The 19,092-nt window shown below is 45.8% G+C and overlaps 1 non-coding gene across 1 annotated transcript; it reads right to left on the bottom strand.

Annotated features, from left to right (window-relative positions):
• Positions 1-17,339: 17,339 nt before the first annotated feature.
• Positions 17,340-17,413, bottom strand: Trnat-ugu (transfer RNA threonine (anticodon UGU)). The gene has a single exon. It is a non-coding gene; the product is annotated as a tRNA-Thr (tRNA).
• Between the last annotated feature and the right edge of the window lie 1,679 nt (positions 17,414-19,092).

Here is a 19,092-nt window from a genome sequence, read left to right as displayed (position 1 = left end):
ATTTATATTCTCAACTTATATCTGCGTTTTTGCAATATATCAACGCCCATCCTGCAAACGTGGCTTTAAAAATTCGTTAGTTATTACAGCAGAAAATACTCAAGCACCAGTATTAATGGACCTTGACCACTGTGTAAAATTACCGGATCATAATCTCGTTGCCTCTGAAAAACAGAAACTTATTCCTTCTGTTTACGTAAGCATAGTAATGGTGAAAGATGATTATGGGACACTTGAGGCTGTGATACCGTCTAGGCCTACGTCCCTAGCGATTCGCAGTGGAAAACATTCTTCCTATAAAGTAGAGACTTATGCCACAAAAGTACATAAACTTTGTGAATTATCTGCTTTTGATAACTTAATGTGAGCTCGTGAAGGTTTTGTAAAATCCATGTTTATTTTTACTTTCGATGAACGAAAATCCACGATACGAGCGAATTATACATTCAGCTGTACAAAATTTTAGGTATTTTGACTTAGATGCTATTCACATTGCCACACATGATCCAGGCCGGAATGCTTTAAACAGTGTCGAGCGACGAATGGTGACCATTAGTGCCGAACTTGCTGCTGTCGTAATAAAACATGACAATTTCGGTTCACAAGTTGATTCTAGTAATCGAACTATTGACTTGGGAGCGAGAAAAATGGAACTCTTTGAGAGTGAAGGCATCGTGTTGGGTAATATTTGGAGCTACCTGGTCACTGACTATTTTTCTGTGGTTGCCGAATATGTTTCGCCAACAGATACCAGACTCGATATCGTACAGGCTAGGACGGCGATCGTCAAACTGCGGCCCACAGTAGCAACTATAAAAAAAGCAGAATACAAAATCATGAACTAACTGTAGGAGTTTCTTAAGAGTGTATCTTTCTTGCTCAGTAACAAACAAAAACACATAGATAGAGACAGTAGTATTTTAAGATACGCTTGAAAGGTGGCTACACTGAGTCACAGCGTCAGAGATTGCGCCAAAGAGTATTATTTCCGCCGCCTCCACTGGCAGTTCTTGTCGAGAAGTCGTGATGGAGATGTCGAGAAGTCGTCGTAGAGAGTGCTTGTTGAGATGTAGCAGTGGTGAGTCGTAGTTGAGAAGTTGCGGAGTGAGTGCTTGTTCAGAATTTGTAGTATTGTTTTGATGGGCTAGACACCAGATGTTATTGGATTCGGGATGGTGTAATGATCAGAGTGTGCTTTTCGTCAATATATATGAAGGTAAAAAATTCGGTTTTTTTTCATTATTTCAATGTCTTAAACAATAATGCCTCTTGGTCACAGGTTCAGTCAACAAAGCATGTGGCTCGTGTTCTTGTATTAGACTGCATCTCTGGTTTCTATGTGCAATTATAGTATTTCTGTTTTTTTTTAGTTACTTCAGTATAAATGGTGTTTAAAATATCTGGTCTTATTGAGGAAGAACCGTGCCAGATGTGTACGTTGAATCACACTTCCACACACAGAACAGCTACACTTGTGTTTTATTGTTTCCTAGGTTTTATAGTTGCTGGGGACTTAATTAATTAATTGTGTTAACGGAAATTTTCTTTCATTCTTTGTTGTTATTCTATGCAGTCAGATTGCGTACAAATACTAATCAGGGCCAATCGTTTACGAGACTGCGTAATCGGACAGTCAGCTACTAAAAATTTAAAAGTATTTGCATTCATAGTATAATTAAGCCCCCATGCACGCTTCATTTTAATTGACGTTGTTGAATCCGGCCGTGAACTAAGTACAGTTTGCAGCTTACCTTAGGGCAGTGTGGTATGTAGCGCGGTGTCTGCGTGGTAAAAAGAAGTGAGGGGCGGGGGGGGGGGGCAATAATTTATTGCTTTTTCTTACAATGCTGACACGAGCTGCTACGGTATAAACGTCAATCAGAAGTAACATGGATTCTTGAATGTGCATTGTAGAGACGATCATCTTCAAATGAGGTATATGTTTGCGACAAGTAATATGAAATCAAATTAAGGCTGTTATCATACAATGCAATTAGTATAAGAAAAATGTATTCAAAACATTTAGAAAATATTTGCGATCGTATCTCATATTGCAGTTACTGTTACAAATTCTTGCAACATATTGTTAATACAGGTAGTAGGACTGCAGAGTAACGTTTGGTAGAGTCGCCAGGACGGAAAAAACGGCCACTGCATATTTCTTCCTGTTTCTTGCCAAAAAGTGGTCGAACTGGTTCTAATATACATCGTCACTATTGTCAGTGAGACTAACAGAGGAAGCTCGTTCCGTTATTTTTTAGTAAAAACTTTCTTTGTTTTTGAATTGTTTGATTTAAGATAAGTCGTTTGAATTATTCTTGTTACTCACTTGTATGGAAAGTAATATCTTGCATATCGATGCCGCATTCGGGAGGACGACGGTTCAATCCCGCGTCCGGCCATCCTGATTTAGGTTTTCCGTGATTTCACTAAATCGCTCCAGGCAAATGCCGGGACGGTTCCCTTGAAAGGGCACGGCCGACATCCTTCCCCAATGCGATGAGACCGATGACCTCGCAGTTTGGTCTCTTCCCCAAACAACCCAACCCATATCGATGTTTAAATAATGTCTTTTGGCCTACAGATGCAGTTCCCTGTTATTTATTTCAGTTTTATTGTTTCTCCTGTGGATCACAAATGCCGACATGGAGTCCAGTCGGGAAAATTGGCCACACTAATCGTTAGGAAAAGTAGCCTAGTTGGTCACTCCCATAGGAGTTTGTTACTTCTAAAAATCACACAGAATACAGCAGATAAAAGCGACTTCCAACCCTTTTATACACCGCCATTCTATCCCTTTCTGACAATTTTGAATTAATTAAATTGTATCATTTACAACAGCCTCTATTCTGTTATAGACTCCTGGAAATGGAAAAAAGAACACATTGACACCGGTGTGTCAGACCCACCATACTTGCTCCGGACACTGCGAGAGGGCTGTACAAGCAATGATCACACGCACGGCACAGCGGACACACCAGGAACCGCGGTGTTGGCCGTCGAATGGCGCTAGCTGCGCAGCATTTGTGCACCGCCGCCGTCAGTGTCAGCCAGTTTGCCGTGGCATACGGAGCTCCATCGCAGTCTTTAACACTGGTAGCATGCCGCGACAGCGTGGACGTGAACCGTATGTGCAGTTGACGGACTTTGAGCGAGGGCGTATAGTGGGCATGCGGGAGGCCGGGTGGACGTACCGCCGAATTGCTCAACACGTGGGGCGTGAGGTCTCCACAGTACATCGATGTTGTCGCCAGTGGTCGGCGGAAGGTTCACGTGCCCGTCGACCTGGGACCGGACCGCAGCGACGCACGGATGCACGCCAAGACCGTAGGATCCTACGCAGTGCCGTAGGGGACCGCACCGCCACTTCCCAGCAAATTAGGGACACTGTTGCTCCTGGGGTATCGGCGAGGACCATTCGCAACCGTCTCCATGAAGCTGGGCTACGGTCCCGCACACCGTTAGGCCGTCTTCCGCTCACGCCCCAACATCGTGCAGCCCGCCTCCAGTGGTGTCGAGACAGGCGTGAATGGAGGGACGAATGGAGACGTGTCGTCTTCAGCGATGAGAGTCGCTTCTGCCTTGGTGCCAATGATGGTCGTATGCGTGTTTGGCGCCGTGCAGGTGAGCGCCACAAGCAGGACTGCATACGACCGAGGCACACAGGGCCAATAACCGGCATCATGGTGTGGGGAGCGATCTCCTACACTGGCCGTACACCACTGGTGATCGTCGAGGGGACACTGAATAGTGCACGGTACATCCAAACCGTCATCGAACCCATTCCTAGACCGGCAAGGGAACTTGCTGTTCCAACAGGACAATGCACGTCCGCATGTATCCCGTGCCACCCAACGTGCTCTAGAAGGTGTAAGTCAACTACCCTGGCCAGCAAGATCTCCGGATCTGTCCCCCATTGAGCATGTTTGGGACTGGATGAAGCGTCGTCTCACGCGGTCTGCACGTCCAGCACGAACGCTGGTCCAACTGAGGCGCCAGGTGGAAATGGCATGGCAAGCCGTTCCACAGGACTACATCCAGCATCTCTACGATCGTCTCCATGGGAGAATAGCAGCCTGCATTGCTGCGAAAGGTGGATATACACTGTACTAGTGCCGACATTGTGCATGCTCTGTTGCCTGTGTCTATGTGCCTGTGGTTCTGTCAGTGTGATCATGTGATGTATCTGACCCCAGGAATGTGTCAATAAAGTTTCGCCTTCCTGGGACAATGAATTCACGGTGTTCTTATTTCAATTTCCAGGAGTGTATTTGGCCTAATATACGTAAAATTCGATTGGAAACGGTTTTCTACAGCCGCTTGGTGTTCCTTCAGATACTAGGGCGAGAAGATGCCTAGAAAATGTGCCCGGACAACAGAAAACCAAACGTGGGATCCCGTTGCAATGGCAATGGCCACAGTACCCGCTTAGGAACGGGAAACTGGCCATTATGTAATCCTCCGCAAAACTATATGTAGTTCCAATATCTTATTTTCTTTTTCACTTACAATATTTTGTGTAATACCGTATTATATTCAAAATGTGTATCAATAACAATGGTTTGGTGAAAATTGAACTTCTCTTTGAGCGTCCACCTTACACTCCATCCTCTCCCCCCTCCCCTCTGCCATACCCCAACACCTCCCTCCCCCCTCCCTTCTTTCGTATGCGGCCCGAAATATCGCCTTACAATGGCAATATTTGCTCTTAAGCCAAAAAGTTTGACGACCACTGGGCTAGAACATTGAAAAACTATGCTTCTTATTACGCAAATCGTGTACGTGGATCACAATATTTTTTTTTTTTTTTACAAATTGTAAAATGTAAGGTTTCGCGTGTTGCGTTGTGTGACGATCTAGCCTGTGCGATTACTACGAGAACGTTTCTTGTCACCACCTGTTTTAACTGAACAGACTTCAGATTTGTATGTATCCGCTGAAAATGATCATACAGAAGGTAAATTTGCTCTGCTGTTACCACGGCTATATTTCGATCTCCGAGCGTCATCACGTCTGAGGCAAGTTTCGTACGATGACTACGAGGTGTGTCTAGAAAAAAACCGGACTAGTACTGGTGAAACAATAAAACGAATGCAATAAGGCTGAAAGTCGCGTGGCCTGTCACGTGACTCTCGCTCCGCCTACTGCTCGAGTTTCATCTGCCTCCTGCACTCAGTCTGCCCGTGGCGTCTGTTTTAAGTAGTTGACGTTTTGTCTGTGCGTCGGAAAATGTCGAGTGTACAGAAAGAACAGCGTGTTAACATCAAATTTTGTTTCAAACTAGGAAAATCTGCAAGTGAAACGTTTGTAATGTTACAACAAGTGTGCGGCGATGATTGTTTATCGCGAACACAAGTGTTTGAGTGGTTTAAACGATTTAAAGACGGCCGCGAAGACACCAGTGATGACACTCGCACTGGCAGACCATTGTCAGCAAAAACTGATGCAAACATTGAAAAAATCGGTAAACTTGTTCGACACTTTCCTTGTCAACTCCTGTTAACTCAGACACTGCTCTGATTGTTAAACGGCGATCTTGTCGAACAAGTTTACCGATAGTAAATATTCCAACAATGCAAACCAGCCACAGACTGCACACAGCACAGTCAGTGATTTTTCATACAGAGCGCTACGTGGCGTTACCAACATCAAAACCTAAACAGCTCACTTACACAGTCCCCTAGAACTACTTAAACCTAACTAACCTAAGGACATCACATACACCCATGCCCGAGACAGGATTCGAACCTGCCACCGTAGTGGTCGCGCGGTTCGAGACTGTAGCGCCTAGAACCGCTCGGCCACACCGGCCGGCATTTCATACGTTATAACGTTGAGGGGTCTCTTCGAAAGCTCTTTAGAGTTCCACAGAAAAAAGTACGAATATATTGTTGCATTAAAAAATAAAGCCGGTAACATTTTTCAACAGCCGTCAACGTCAAAATCTCTTGCGTACGTCAGAAATTTCGCCTACATAAATTCATCAGCCTATTGAACAGGTGTAGATTAAGAGTGATGCGTAAGATTAAGCCGAAACGAGTAACGATGAGGCAAAGCAATACATGTCGCGAATGTTTTCCGATTCAGCTGACGTCGAAGCCTGAAAAAGGCTATTTTGCGTTGCGGTTGAGTCGTTTGCATTCTTAGAGTAGGAATCATGCGCCATTAGCGAGCGTTTCCATACGCCTCGGCCTCATGGCGGGTAATAAACGTACGTTCCGCTTATTGTCGGTTTGCATCCTGCATAGACGTGTCCGAGGAACACGTAGGTTATCGCTGTGCGGTCGGGCGTTAACGAGCAATAGGCGTGCATAATGCAATGCGACAAGCCTGGCGTGAAGAGGGGGGGGGGGGGGGGCGTGAATTAGGCACAACGATACGGCAGGGCTGCGAGCTATGCGAGCCACACAGGCGCGCAGCAGCTGATGAGGGCCACTCCGCTAGGGCACTTCCCCTCGCAACTGCCTTCAGCTGGGCAATACGATTTCTTCCCTCTTCCCTCCACCTCTGTTGCTTCTACAAACGTCTTCCTCCTCCTCTCCTTCTCCTGCTTTTCGTGCCTCCGTCCCTCACTTTTTTACGAGGGTCACTCCAAAAGAGATGCACACTATTTTTGTAAAAATACAGTTTCCATTCTGCATGTGTGAAAGTTTTACAGTGTGTAGATACATCCTTCCCGCTTGTTTTCAAACTTAGTTCAACCTGTTCCCGTGAGTGGCGCCGTCACAGCACGTCTTCAAGATGGCCGCTACACTTGACGTTCGTCAGAAACAACGTGCTGCCATAGAATTCCTGTGCTGTGAAAACGAGACAGTGGGAAACATCCACAAGAGGTTGAAAAAGGTGTATGGAGACGCTGCTGTCGATCGCAGTACAGTTAGTCGGTGGGCAAGCAGGTTACATGATGCAAGCGGGCACGGCAATATTGAGGATTGTCCTCGCAGCGGCAGGTCTCGTACTGCACACACTCCAGACTGTGCAGAGAGTTAACGAATTGGTGACTGCTGACAGATGCATCACAGTGAACGAATTGTCACATTACGTCGGCATAGGGGAAGGAAGTGTTTGCAGAATACTGAAAGTGTTGCCGTTAAAAAAGGTTTGTGCCAGGTGGGTTCCCAGGATGTTGACAGTGGCTCACAAAGAAACAAGAAAAACGGTGTGCAGCGAACTTTTGGAACAGTACGAGAACCGTGGAGATGAATTTCTTGAAAGAATTTGACAGGTGATGAAACATGGCTTCATCATTTTTCACCAGAGACGAAGAGGCAATCAATGGAGTGGCATCATGCAAATTCACCCAAGAAAAAAAATTCAAAACCACACCTTCTGCTGGAAAAGTTATGGTTACGGTGTGTTTCGATTCCGATGGACTCTTGCTTGTGGACATCATGCCAAGTGGAACCCCCATAAATTCTGATGCATATGTGGCGACACTGAAGAAACTTCAAGCTCGACTGAGTCGTGTTCGACCACATCGGCAAAAGCAGGATGTTTTGCTGTTGCACGACAATGCACGGCCACATGTCAGTCAAAAAACCATGGAAGCGATCACAAAACTCGGATGGACAACACTGAAAACCCGCCTTACAGTCCTGACCTGGCTCCATGTGACTATCATCTCTTTGGGAAACTGAAAGACTCTCTTCGTGGAACAAGGTTTGAGTATGATGACTGCCTTGTGCACGCTGCCAAACAGTGGCTCCAACAGGTTGGTCCAGAATTTTACCGTGCGGGTATACAGACGCTGGCTCCAAGATGGCGTAAGGCAGTTAAGAGGGATGGAAATTATGTGGAGAAATGAAAATATTGTTCCTAAAGGATGTTCCTACACACTGTAAAACTTTCAGACATGTAGAATAAAAGATGGATTTAAAAAAAAATAGTGTGCATTTCTTTTGGAGTGACCCTCGCAGTTACTTCCTCAATTTCGTGACATTTTAATACAGTACTCTCTATCGATCGTACCACCTATTTGGAAGCAATGCTGCTTAGCTGTTTAGCCATTGTTGTCTTTGCCTTTTGGGCACAATCAAAGTCTGGAGTGACATACTGTACACTAATAACTACACTAATAAAGACAGTAGCTCTGAAATTATTTGGGCTAGCTTGCGAGGCAGATTCCTCGGACTTAAACAAGGAAATAATTTCGACTAAAATACTTTGAAAGCTATTTAATATTTGAGCTAATGCTGATATAACATATTCTAAGGGTTTTGTTTTATACAGAAAATTGTAATTTTGGCAATATTTTGGATGTCACGCGGAAAAATAAAGCTTCAATAGCATCTAAGTAATAGTGGCCAACATCTCTTCCAAAGAGGTTAAGTTGCGAGAGATTGTTAGTAGAACCTTTGCTTGTAAGAGCCGTGCAGTCTTGGAGAGAGAAAGAGTCGAATTGTATCTCGTGATGGATATGATGAGTTTAGGCCGTGCTGTGTGCCGGCAATAATTTTCTTATACGGTATTTGTTTTTCATTTACGGAGAGATATGTTGTAAATTCATTCAGAAGAATTCAAAAGGTACTGTCACAGCGCATTTGCCGAGACATCAAAGCGTAGTAACTATTTGGTCAGATATTTAGAATTGGAGATTTTTATGATAACGTAACAATGTGTGATTTAGCATACGCGTTTATAAGAAAGTAAAGAGAATTTGCTCAGGTTTCTCCACTGTTAATAATGTAATGAGAATTTTTGCTATTTCAAGTGTTAAAATACACTCCTGGAAATGGAAAAAAGAACATATTGACACCGGTGTGTCAGACCCACCATACTTGCTCCGGACACTGCGAGAGGGCTGTACAAGCAATGATCACACGCACGGCACAGCGGACACACCAGGAACCGCGGTGTTGGCCGTCGAATGGCGCTAGCTGCGCAGCATTTGTGCACCGCCGCCGTCAGTGTCAGCCAGTTTGCCGTGGCATACGGAGCTCCATCGCAGTCTTTAACACTGGTAGCATGCCGCGACAGCGTGGACGTGAACCGTATGTGCAGTTGACGGACTTTGAGCGAGGGCGTATAGTGGGCATGCGGGAGGCCGGGTGGACGTACCGCCGAATTGCTCAACACGTGGGGCGTGAGGTCTCCACAGTACATCGATGTTGTCGCCAGTGGTCGGCGGAAGGTGCACGTGCCCGTCGACCTGGGACCGGACCGCAGCGACGCACGGATGCACGCCAAGACCGTAGGATCCTACGCAGTGCCGTAGGGGACCGCACCGCCACTTCCCAGCAAATTAGGGACACTGTTGCTCCTGGGGTATCGGCGAGGACCATTCGCAACCGTCTCCATGAAGCTGGGCTACGGTCCCGCACACCGTTAGGCCGTCTTCCGCTCAGGCCCCAACATCGTGCAGCCCGCCTCCAGTGGTGTCGCGACAGGCGTGAATGGAGGGACGAATGGAGACGTGTCGTCTTCAGCGATGAGAGTCGCTTCTGCCTTGGTGCCAATGATGGTCGTATGCGTGTTTGGCGCCGTGCAGGTGAGCGCCACAATCAGGACTGCATACGACCGAGGCACACAGGGCCAACACCCGGCATCATGGTGTGGGGAGCGATCTCCTACACTGGCCGTACACCACTGGTGATCGTCGAGGGGACACTGAATAGTGCACGGTACATCCAAACCGTCATCGAACCCATCGTTCTACCATTCCTAGACCGGCAAGGGAACTTGCTGTTCCAACAGGACAATGCACGTCCGCATGTATCCCGTACCACCCAACGTGCTCTAGAAGGTGTAAGTCAACTACCCTGGCCAGCAAGATCTCCGGATGTGTCCCCCATTGAGCATGTTTGGGACTGGATGAAGCGTCGTCTCACGCGGTCTGCACGTCCAGCACGAACGCTGGTCCAACTGAGGCGCCAGGTGGAAATGGCATGGCAAGCCGTTCCACAGGACTACATCCAGCATCTCTACGATCGTCTCCGTGGGAGAATAGCAGCCTGCATTGCTGCGAAAGGTGGATATACACTGTACTAGTGCCGACATTGTGCATGCTCTGTTGCCTGTGTCTATGTGCCTGTGGTTCTGTCAGTGTGATCATGTGATGTATCTGACCCCAGGAATGTGTCAATAAAGTTTCCCCTTCCTGGGACAATGAATTCACGGTGTTCTTATTTCAATTTCCAGGAGTGTATTTTATGTTAGTGAAGTAAAGTTTTGTTAACATACTTACCTTATTGTTTTCCCATCAATCAGCATCCGTCTCTTTATTTCAAGTTTCATATACATAATTTTGCTTTCCTGAGGTTCTCAGTAATAGAGCTTTTATTGACAATGATCATTGCAGTAAAGAGATTTATTAGGACGGAAGCTTCGTGGATGTGTCTATAGTTTAAAGCACGCATTGCACATCGCGTTACCAGCAGTTTGAATTTTTATTTTTTAACTATCATAGCAGCAGCAGCCGCAGTACTTTGAAGATAACAGCAGTTATTCATTGCTCCAACAGTTAGGCCATTTATAATTTACGTGTGATACAACTAACATTTCAACAGTTATTTATATTTCATATTTTTCTCGCAGTCACATTGCTTGTATTATTGCTAACAGGACAGTTTTCTTAAATTTAACAGAACAGACTGTACTCTCACCACAAGCGTTGCAGTACACAGTTTAATGTTGCATTTCTGATTAACTTTTGCAATGCTGATCTCTTTTCAAGAATCACGAAATTACTTACGAACTTAAAATACGAGCTCAACTGTTTCTCTGATCACCAGTTCAACGTCACATTACCATACAGACAAAATGCCAGTAAATATGTCCGCCCCCGTTAGCTGAGTGGTCAGCGCGGCGGAATGCCACGCCAAGGGGCCCGGGTTCGATTCCCGGCTGGGGCAGGAGATTTTCTCCGCTCAGGGACTGGGTGTTGTGTTGTCCTCATAATCATTTCATTCCCATCTCAGACGCGCAAGTCGCCTAATGTGACGTCGAATGCAATAAGAACTTGCTCTCGGTGGCCGAACTTCCCCGAGTGGGGGACTCCCGGCCCACAATGGCGTACGCTCATTTCCATACTAGTAAATATAAGTAGACGTTACCATACAACAAAAACAAATTAGCCATTTTCAGAATTACACTCCTGGAAATTGAAATAAGAACACCGTGAATTCATTGTCCCAGGAAGGGGAAACTTTATTGACACATTCCTGGGGTCAGATACATCACATGATCACACTGACAGAACCACAGGCACATAGACACAGGCAACAGAGCATGCACAATGTCGGCACTAGTACAGTGTATATCCACCTTTCGCAGCAATGCAGGCTGCTATTCTCCCATGGAGACGATCGTAGAGATGCTGGATGTAGTCCTGTGGAACGGCTTGCCATGCCATTTCCACCTGGCGCCTCAGTTGGACCAGCGTTCGTGCTGGACGTGCAGACCGCGTGAGACGACGCTTCATCCAGTCCCAAACATGCTCAATGGGGGACACATCCGGAGATCTTGCTGGCAAGGGTAGTTGACTTACACCTTCTAGAGCACGTTGGGTGGCACGGGATACATGCGGACGTGCATTGTCCTGTTGGAACAGCAAGTTCCCTTGCCGGTCTAGGAATGGTAGAACGATGGGTTCGATGACGGTTTGGATGTACCGTGCACTATTCAGTGTCCCCTCGACGATCACCAGTGGTGTACGGCCAGTGTAGGAGATCGCTCCCCACACCATGATGCCGGGTGTTGGCCCTGTGTGCCTCGGTCGTATGCAGTCCTGATTGTGGCGCTCACCTGCACGGCGCCAAACACGCATACGACCTTCATTGGCACCAAGGCAGAAGCGACTCTCATCGCTGAAGACGACACGTCTCCATTCGTCCCTCCATTCACGCCTGTCGCGACACCACTGGAGGCGGGCTGCACGATGTTGGGGCGTGAGCGGAAGACGGCCTTACGGTGTGCGGGACCGTAGCCCAGCTTCATGGAGACGGTTGCGAATGGTCCTCGCCGATACCCCAGGAGCAACAGTGTCCCTAATTTGCTGGGAAGTGGCGGTGCGGTCCCCTACGGCACTGCGTAGGATCCTACGGTCTTGGCGTGCATCCGTGCGTCGCTGCGGTCCGGTCCCAGGTCGACGGGCACGTGCACCTTCCGCCGACCACTGGCGACAACATCGATGTACTGTGGAGACCTCACGCCCCACGTGTTGAGCAATTCGGCGGTACGTCCACCCGGCCTCCCGCATGCCCACTATACGCCCTCGCTCAAAGTCCGTCAACTGCACGTCCACGCTGTCGCGGCATGCTACCAGTGTTAAAGACTGCGATGGAGCTCCGTATGCCACGGCAAACTGGCTGACACTGACGGCGGCGGTGCACAAATGCTGCGCAGCTAGCTCCATTCGACGGCCAACACCGCGGTTCCTGGTGTGTCCGCTGTGCCGTGCGTGTGATCATTGCTTGTACAGCCCTCTCGCAGTGTCCGGAGCAAGTATAGTGGGTCTGACACACCGGTGTCAATGTGTTCTGTTTTCCATTTCCAGGAGTGTATTTGGTGTTATTGATAAGAGCTGATTCTCTTGCAGGCTTTCCGCGATATGGAATCCAGGCAAAATAATAACCGTACACTTTATACGTGACGGGGCTACACCACACGTCACTCTCCCCGATCCTGATTAACTGGCCGATGACTATCGTGCCTGATGACTAGGTAAGGCAGGAATAGTTACAAAACCAGCACTTTCACCGGATCTCAGTCGCTTGAATTACATCCTTGCGGAAACGCTGTAATCTTTTTTTATGTAACTGGTATTTCACATGCAGACACGTTCTACCTACGTGAAGTATACTAGATCTTTTGCGTTTCCGAAAGTCCGGTATCCAAGGAACTCATACATACAGGTGTTTCGGTAAGAGTGTACAAAAATTTAATAAGACATATAGAATGCTCTACTGAACAAGTTGAAGTAGGGAACCTGTACCTTTTTATTTACATTAGTTTAACTACAAATACCATCATTAACACAATGAATGTGACATTTGTACTGTATCTTACAAAATGTGCTGGAACCGACAGCCCTTCATGACATTGGCGAACAACATTCTGACACACCCTGACAAATATCCCTGGTGTGGTTCGAATCACATGACAGGTAGCTACCATTGTGGTAGCTAATTCCATCTTCGTATCCACAAGTGACTAGATATCCCCCTACGAAATAATCAAGACGATTCAGTTTAGTTAACCTCGCAGGCCACGGACTAGGACCTTCCCTTCCAATCCATCGACCAGAAAATACAGCATTGAGATGATTGGAGACAGAGCCGCCTTATGGACAAGTAAAGTAAACAAAACCTGCCTCGTGACTTCCTAGTAACCGGGCACGTCCTCCTTGTTTTCTTGCAGGAAACGAAGAATGTACATGTAAATAAACAGCACAGTACGCGTAAACGTGTACGCAAGTTAGTTGTAAATAAGATGGAAAACAGTAATGCTAGACATATCGGTAAGCAAGTTTACTTCCGTGTCTCCTGAAGTTGGCTTCTCCAACCCCAGGTTCCCTACCTCAAAATATTCAGCGGAGCATTCTCTGTGTCCTGGTACATTTTTGCGCGCTCTTACGGACACACCCTGTATGCAGGAGGTCTCTCCTAAGAATTGTCGGGCGCATTTTCTCTGCAGTCAGACCAGACAAACAGTTTTCGTCCGGTGTTTTATGCCACGCCCATTGTCGACGGAAAGCGTCGATTTGTTTGTCATTACAAACAAAATTATTTTTGAAGCATAGTTTTACGTAACCATTCGATAGAGCGGTCCGAAACTACTCTAGTACGAGGTCTGTTTTGTCGATGTGTATCAAGGGGACAGAAGAACACGAAGAACAAGCAGTACTCCAGCACCGCCCAGGCTCCACCTGGCTGCTACCGCCAAGCATGCAGCGCGGCAGAGCCGCTACTGGGTTGCTGTTTATTCGTGTCTCATTGTCCAGCTAATATGTATCAATGAAACAAATATAGGACTATTTTGGAGTGCCCTTTCAATGTGTACGGAAAATGTGGATTTAAAAATGATTTTGCTTGTAGTGGGGAAACAACCGACGCTGTCTGATCACACTGGGCATCACATGAAAGAAGTAATGAGCGGTAATTGTTTCGGCTGACTCCAGTTACACAACTCAAAAACGAAACTGCAAATATCTGCCGAAACTCCAGAAAAAATACGCCTGACGACTCTTAGGAGAGGCGCCCAGTATGTAAGCAAGAAAAGAACATAGCCTATTGACTTTCATCTGTGAACACACTAAACTCTCGCTAATCCACCGTTGAGTATCCGGCCTCTCAGTAATCCGCACCGAGTTCAGCATCTAGTCACTTAAGAAGGAATGACGCATACAATAATGAATCTCGTGTGCATCTAAATCTACATGATTACTCTGCATTTCACATTTAAGTGCTTGGCAGAGGGTTCATCGAACCACAATCATACTATCTCCCTACCATTCCACTCCAGAACAGCGCGTGGGAAAAACGAACACCTGAACCTTTCTGTTCGAGCTCTGATTTCTCTTATTTTATTTTGATGATCATTCCTACCTATGCAGGTTGGGCTCAACAAAATATTTTCGCATTCGGAAGAGAAAGTTGGTGACTGAAATTTCGTAAATAGATCTCGCCGCGACGAAAAACGTCTTTGCTTTAATGACTTCCATCCCAACTCGCGTATCATATCTGCTACGCTCTCTCCCCTATTACGTGATAATACAAAACGAGCTGCCCTTTTTTGCACCCTTTCGATGTCCTCCGTCAATCCCATCTGGTAAGGATCCCACACCGCGCAGCAATATTCTAACAGAGGACGAACGAGTGTAGTGTAAGCTGTCTCTTTAGTGGACTTGTTGCATCTTCTAAGTGTCCTGCCAACGAAACGCAACCTTTGACTCACCTTCCCCACAATATTATCTATGTGGTCTTTCCAACTGAAGTTGTTCGTAATTTTAACACCCAGGTACTTAGTCGAATTGACAGCCTTGAGAATTGTACTATTTATCGAGTAATCGAATTCCGACGGATTTCTTTTGGAACTCGTGTGGATCACCTCACACTTTTCGTTGTTTAGCGTCAACTGCCACCTACCATACCATACAGCAATCTTTTCTAAATCGCTTTGCAACTGATACTGGTCTTCGGATGACCTTACTAGACGGTAAATTACAGCATCATCTGCGAACAACCTAAGAGAACTGCTCAGATTGTCACCCAGGTCATTTATATAGATCAGGAACAGTAGAGGTCCCAGGACGCTTCCCTGGGGAACACCTGATATCACTTCAGTTTTACTCGATGATTTGCCGTCTATTACTACGAACTGCGACCTTCCTGACAGGAAATCACGAATCCAGTCGCACAACTGAGACCATAGCCCGTAGGCCCGCAGCTTGATTAGAAGTCGCTTGTGAGGAACGGTGTCAAAAGCTTTCCGGAAATCTAGAAATACGGAATCAACTTGAGGTCCCCTGTCGATAGCGGCCATTACTTTGTGCGAATAAAGAGCTAGCTGCGTTGCACAAGAACGATGTTTCCTGAAACCATGCTGATTACGTATCAATAGATCGTTCCCTTCGAGGTGATTCATAATGTTTGAATACAGTATATGCTCCAAAACCCTACTGCAAACCGACGTCAATGACATAGGTCTATAGTTCGATGGATTACTCCTACTACCCATCTTAAACACTGGTGCGACCTGCGTAACAGTATTATTAGTTAATAATAATGCTATACATTTTTGATAATCCTATACATGTCTGAAAATGTGGATTTTTTTATGGTTCAGTATCATGACTTCTGAAAAGATACACATTATTATAGACCTCAAGCAGAAAGAGGACATCAGAGATAAGTTGAACTGAAGTTCTTCGCAGAAGACCATTCCTACAGTGCTGGACTAGCAACTGCGTATGAGCAAACTTTATTAACAGACGAAGAAATAATCAAAAGCGTACAGGAAACTTACGATGAAATTGATCGAGGAGAGGACATAATCTAAGCAGGAGACAACATAATGATACCTCACACTGCTCGTGCTGAAGCTGCAGAGATCTTTCTGGAGAACATTACACAACAATCAGAAACATGCTGTACCGATGTAACGCTTCTAAAGCCGTTGCTTCATACAGTACGCTGCCACTGCATACTATCACTACGACAGCTAAAACTTTGGGACATGTCGTAGTGAGTCATACAATATACGAGAGTCGGAACTTTAATAGTGGCAACTATTTATTTACAGTTCGTATAAAATACATGTGCTTCAAAATTTTAGTGACCTTCAAAGTAGTCACCAGCATTGTGTATAACCCGTTGCCAGGGATGTGGAAGACGTAGGATACTCTTAGCAGTGCCAGTTGTGTTGACAGTTCGAGCGGCGCGATCTGTTACCCGACGAATTTGTAGCAGTTCTGAAGCGAATGCCGTGAAGTGTTTCCTTCAGTTTAGAGATGGAGTTGAACTCACGAGGGCTTAAGTCAGGGGAGGTCAGTAGGTGGTGTAGCACTTAGCAGTTCCATCAGTCAAACAAATCAGCAACAGCTTGCACTGTACGTGCTTGAGCATTGCCCTGCAAAATGATGGTCAGGTCCTGCAGAAAGTGTCATCACTTCTGTCTGTATGCTGTTCATTTTTGGAACACAACGTACGACCAGCTTAGACTTAATTGTTAGAAAGTATTTTCTGGAGGTATTTGTATGGATTGTATCCATATATGGAAGTTAATGGTGGAATATAAACAGTTTAGCCAAGAAGAGAATAGAAGCTTTTGAAGTGTGGTGCTACAGAAGAATGCTGAAGATTATGTGGGTAGACCAAGTAACTAATGAGGAGGGACTAAATAGAACTGGGGAGAAAAGCAATTTGTGGCACAACCAGAGTAGAACGAGAGATTTGTTGATAGAACATATTGTGAAACATCAAGTGATTACCAGTTTAGTGTCAGAGGGAGGTGTGAGAGTAAACGCTGTGCAGGGAGACGATTGATTAATACAGTAGTCAGATTCAGAAGGGTGTAAATTGCTGTAGTTATTTGGACATGAAGAGGCTTACACAGGACAGGGTAGCATGGAGAGCTGCACCGGTCTTCGGATTGAAGACCAAAACAAAAATAAGAACAACAACAACAATAATAATAACAACGACTAGTTTTTGAAGATAGAGGCTACTGGCAAAGACGCATTCAATGTCTGCTGCAGTGGATATAATCGAACAAATACAGAGAGATAAGTTTCGTAGCAAGCATGATGATAATTTAAAACATTTATAAATGATAACTAAGTGAAACCCTCAGCTGCCGACAGGTGTTGTTGATATACCTCGATGTGGACAGCTGAAAATGTGTGCCCCGACCGGGACTCGAACCCGGGATCTCCTGCTTACATGGCAGACGCTCTATCCATCTGAGCCATCGAGGACACAGATGAATAGCGCGACTGCAGGGACTTATATATAAAACATTTATTTCCACCTGTAGAAACTTATTAGCCGCAGAGAGGAGGCCAAGATTATCGAGAAGAAACTGTTGGCATGACGGAATTTGAGTAGGTGGTTTCGGATGTGTGAGAAGAGAACCATGGACAAACACACATCAACTTGCCCATGATATGCATACAATTGTATGGGGAGTGTGTGTGAAGCAGTAATGTCACCTCTCTCATAAACAACGTGTACAAACGGTGCTCCCTAAGTGATGGATACAGAATAATTTGCTCTCTGATATAAAGTCCGCCCTTTATTAATCGTCTTCTGACCACTGTAGCATTTATGGCTCTTGGAACCATTACTTTATTGCTACGGATCATACATGAAGTGATCTAAGATATAACAACAGAAGTGTGACATTAAAAGGTGTATATGACGCAACTGCGACAGATGTGATCTATGTGTGCATCTACATCAGTACTCCGCAAGCTGCTGTGTGCGGCAGAGGGTACTTTGTGTAGCACTTTTCCCTTTACGAGAAGAATGATTGCCAGTAAGATTCTGCGTGAGCTCGAATCTCTTCACGGACCTTTCTCGAGATATACGTAGGGGGAAGCAATATAGTTGTTGACTCTATTGCGAACGTAAGCACTCGAAACTTTAAACTACAGCGTGATACAGTTGCCTCTCTTGCGGCGTCTGCCCCTGGAGGTGCTTGAACATATCGGTGACGCTTTCAAGCTTACTGAACGAACCTGTAACTGATTCATCCAGCCTCGTCGTTAAGCTTTATGTGTCTAGAAAGCCTGCCTACTCGGTTCGCTAGACAAACAATCAAAAAAGTTCTATCAATGAGTTTTATTACAATTAATCAAATAGAATGCTTAACTTTAGCAATTACACAAATGCGTCACAAGCAAAGGACGACAAGCGAAATAATGAGTCTCTGCAGTGACTGCTGGTCTCTAACTGAGAAAAGTCTGTCCTGAACTACTATCGAAGTGCCTAACATTGATGCTGCCATCCAAGAGCCTAAAACTGAAGCTGCCATCCAACTGGGTCATCACCAGTCGGTCGCGGAGCTTATGCCCTCTTCACGTTGTCGCGTTGTCGTCCTGGAGGGAGGTCCGGTCAGCGTACGATTGGCTGATCTCTTCTCAGAGCCATCTCTTCTCTTTCGTTCCTGACTGGCGAGTCTGCGCTGACTTTACGCCGTAACAGCAATGGAACGTGGTGCTATTCTTTGCATCTTCTCTATTTCCTCTATCAATCCTATCTGGCACAGATCCCATAACGACGAGCAATATTCAAGTATACTTCGAATGAGTGTTTTGCAAGCTACTTCCTTTGTTGGTATACTATATTTCCTGACGATTCTTCCAGTTAATATCAATGCGGCGTCTGCCTTTCGTGCGATTAGTTTTATGTGGTCGCTCCGTTTTAAATCGCTCCGTACGCATTCTCCTAGGTACGGAAGAAACAGCTCCAGTGATTATTCTGAAATTTTGTAGTCATACAATAATTATGGGTCTTTCTGTCTGTGTATGCGCAATACGTTGGTTCGCTAATGTTGACGGTCAATCACCACTCGCTGCACCAAGCGCAGATCCTCCGCAGGTCTATCGCTACAATTTGTTGCGTTGCAGTTGCTCCGTATACAACAGTGTCATCA

This window comes from Schistocerca nitens, chromosome 6, assembly GCF_023898315.1.
Source record: "Schistocerca nitens isolate TAMUIC-IGC-003100 chromosome 6, iqSchNite1.1, whole genome shotgun sequence".
Classification (NCBI taxonomy): domain Eukaryota; kingdom Metazoa; phylum Arthropoda; class Insecta; order Orthoptera; family Acrididae; genus Schistocerca; species Schistocerca nitens.
The sequence above is the reverse complement of the archived record's forward strand: the minus strand, read 5'-3'. Positions and strand labels throughout refer to the sequence as shown.